Source organism: Arachis hypogaea, chromosome 14, assembly GCF_003086295.3.
Source record: "Arachis hypogaea cultivar Tifrunner chromosome 14, arahy.Tifrunner.gnm2.J5K5, whole genome shotgun sequence".
Classification (NCBI taxonomy): Eukaryota; Viridiplantae; Streptophyta; class Magnoliopsida; order Fabales; family Fabaceae; genus Arachis; species Arachis hypogaea.
Window position 1 is genome coordinate 77,992,240 of NC_092049.1, and position 3,703 is coordinate 77,995,942.

Consider the following 3,703-nt stretch of genomic DNA (forward strand, 5'->3'; position numbering starts at 1 on the left):
AATTGTTTGTAGCATTAGCATCATGTAGGTTAGTTTCTAGAGAGAGAAGCTCCCTCTTCTCTCTAGAATTAGGTTAGGTTAATTCCATCTTAGATCTAGGTTTTGATTATTGTTCTCATCTTATTTCTTTTACAATTTCTTGTTTTTACTACTCTATTCTTCTTAGTTTTCTTGTTAATTTCCCTTTTATGCTCTCTTTTATGTTCATGGATGCTCATGTAGGATTTGATTTACAGTTAATGAAATTTATTGTTTGATGTTCTTTTTATGGATTGATTTGAGTTGTGATCTTACTTTTCTTGCAATTGGTAGTTGGTAGATTTATTATTCTTGCACATTTACTATACTTTCCTTTTGTACCCACCAAGTGTTTGACAAAATGCTTGGTTGGGCTTTAGAGTAGATTTTTGAGCATTCTTGGCTTGGAAAGAGTAATTAGGCAATCTTGAGTCATAAAAACCTAACTCATGTTGGTGATCTAGAGTTGTTAGCTAATATTGTTTCCATTGACGCTAATCTTTTGCTAATTTAATTAGTAAGTTGATTAGAACTTTTGGATTGAGATTAGCTAGTCTTGTTAGACTTTCTCTCATGGAAGATAACCTATATCTTCTTCCAATGTTGGAGATGACGTAATAAGATAAATTCTTGTTTATTATTGTGATATAATTGATTAGTCTTGTTTGACATTCTCCCTATGTGAAGATAACATGATACCTTCTTCCATTTGTTGGAGTTGACTAAATAAGATGAATTAATCGTTGTATGACTAGGATAGAAAGCCTATGATCTCAATTCTTGCCATGAATGTCTCTCTTTATTAATTTCTTTCTTTAATTACTCTCTTTACTTTTCTTGTCATTTATTTTATTGTCCCTCTTATCAATCAAAACCCCCCCTTACATCTTCATAGCCAATAATTGAGCATTTCATTGCAATTCCTTGTGAGACGACTCGGAGTTTAAATACTCCGGTTAATTCTTATTTGGGGTTCGTTATTTGTGACACAAAACCCATATCTTAATTTGATGTGAGAGTTGTTCGTTGGTTTGGAGCTATGCTTACAACAAAATTCTTCTTTCTATAAGAGAAATTCCTTACCGACAACAATTTTTGTGTCAATCACTCCACCCAACAGACACACAACAACCACCATCAAGATACATCAACCTCAACTATGCAACCATGTGAAATCAGCAGTAATTTTGCAAAATTGGAGGCTACAATAGCACAATTGTCATCACAGCTAACAGGAACCATTTCCACTATTCTGGAGAGACAACTACAGGCTGAAGGAAACATAGATGCAAACCAAGAAAAGTTCAGATCAAACATAAGAAATCAAGACGTAGCAATCTCAAAATTGGAAGCACAAGTGGGGAGCTTATCTAAACAAATACCAATGCCCACACATACATTTCCTAGTGATACCATGGCCAACTGATAATGGCCATGGTATCACTAGTGGGGAGCTTATCTAAACAAATACCAATGCCCACACATACATTTCCTAGTGATACCATGGCCAACTGATAATGGCCAATTTGCATAGGTTAGGAAATTGATTATCAAAATGGAATTGGCATTGTAAGTATAGTCCTAACCCAACAAATTGACCATCAATCAAATGTTATCACAATACAAAACAAATTATAACCGAGAGTATTTAGCTCCCGGGTCGTCTTCCCTAGGAGTTGCAATTAAATATACAATTATTGGCTATGAGAGAGAGCATGGGGGATTGGAAATGAAAGCAAGATAGCAAGAGATGTAAATAGGAAGGAATTGAAACAAGCATGCAAGGAATTGAAAAGAAAGCAATTACAGGACTCTAGGCAAGAAGTGGGTAATCTAGGTTTCCTATCCTAGTTGTGGACCACAAACATGGCAATTGTGTGGAAGCAATGATGACAAGTCATCTTATGCTAGTTTTACTAGCATTTTTAGTTGCTTTTATTAGGTTTTATGCACTTTCTTATACAATAAGTAAGTAGTTGGAATGAAATTTCATGATTATTGTGATTCAATCAAACATCATTTATTTTATGCAAAATCATGAGATTTATGCAAGAATTAAGTAATTATTATGAATGATGCAAATTCTTATAATTTTGGTGAGACTTTGATTGCTGTTTTGATTGAATACAGGTGAGGAAATGAAGAGAAAGAGGGTCAGTACAGATCAACGTTGTGTTCAAACAAAGAACGCCACGCTCAGTAAGCGACACGCACATGCATGGGACGCTTACCAGGGACAATTTTCGAAGAACCACGCGTACGCGTGGAAGCATTTGGCGCTCGTTTTCAAAAGAGAGTGCTACATTCACTAAGCCAGCGTTTTTGGGCATGTTCGAATTTGGAGGCAAAGTTTTGCAAACGACGCGCACGCATGCTTGACCTGCACACGTCGATGGGTCACCAGGGACAAAGCACGCACACGCGAGGCTAGCGCCGAAACCTGAATTGGATATTTTGCTAGCCACGTGCACGTGCAGAGGATGCTGATAAACTCCATTTTTAGGGTTTATCATGTATAGATTTTAAGGGTTTTATCAATGATCTTCCACACTTATTCATATAAAACTGCATGATTTTGTGTTCCTTTTCCCATTTTGCTTCATAGATGAAAACATGCTTCTTTTGTATCAAAATTGATATATTGTAATCTTCCTCTATTAGCATTCATTTCCGTGATCCGTTTGTTAAGTGGTTTCAGAAGTTATAGGGCAAAAATGGCTAAGAGGGATGAAGGGAGCGTGCATGAATGGAAGGAGCAAGGAATAAATCAAAGTTTTGGAACTTGGGCATGGGCGCGCACGCGCACCATACTCGTACGCGCGGACGTGCACCCCCAGAGCTAGCACAGTGGAGCCGAGACGAGAAGCCGGCGCGCTTATATGGCTGGGCCATAAACCCTTGGACGCGCGCGCGCACTGTACGGCTGCGCGTATGTCACGAAAAATCCCATGGACGCGTACGCGTACTGTGCGCGTACGCGCCGATGGGCGCATGTGATTTTTTAAGAAGAAAACGTGACCAGCGATTTCAGGCAGTTGGAGGCCCTGTTTTGGGGCAGAATTCTGGAGGGAAAAGCTTAAGAAGACCAAGGATTATGGGGGTTTGGATAATTAGTCATAATTCTAGATATTTTGGGTAGTTAGTTACATTTTGTTTTTGGAGAGAGAAACTCTAACTTCTCTCTAGGATTTTACTCTCTCCATTGCAATTCTCCTTTGATTTCTTGGTGAGATCCATTGCTAATTCACTTTTACTTTGATGCAAGTTGTAGATCTACTCTTCTTCTACTCTCAATTAGTGTTCTCTTGATTCATTCATTTGGATCTAGATTTGTGACTTTGTTACTTTGAATTTTGATTAGTGAATTGAGAAATTTCATTCAATTGCTTGATTGTTGATGATTGCTTGAGTTAGATAGCTTTAATTCAATTCTTTTTTCTCGATTTCATCATGTCTTCTATAATTGCCTACCAATTATTTCTGAAAATGACAACCCTAGCTATGGAGTAGATTTCTCTTACTTGGCTTAGGGGTTGAGTTATTGGAGACACTTGAGTAGTGGATATCAATTGTTGATTAGGAATTGAGAATTGCTAATTGACTTGGAGTGCACTAAAGCTAGACTTCCCTAGGATGAGACTAGGACTTGTGACTCAAGTTAGTTACTCTCACTTGACTTTCTTCC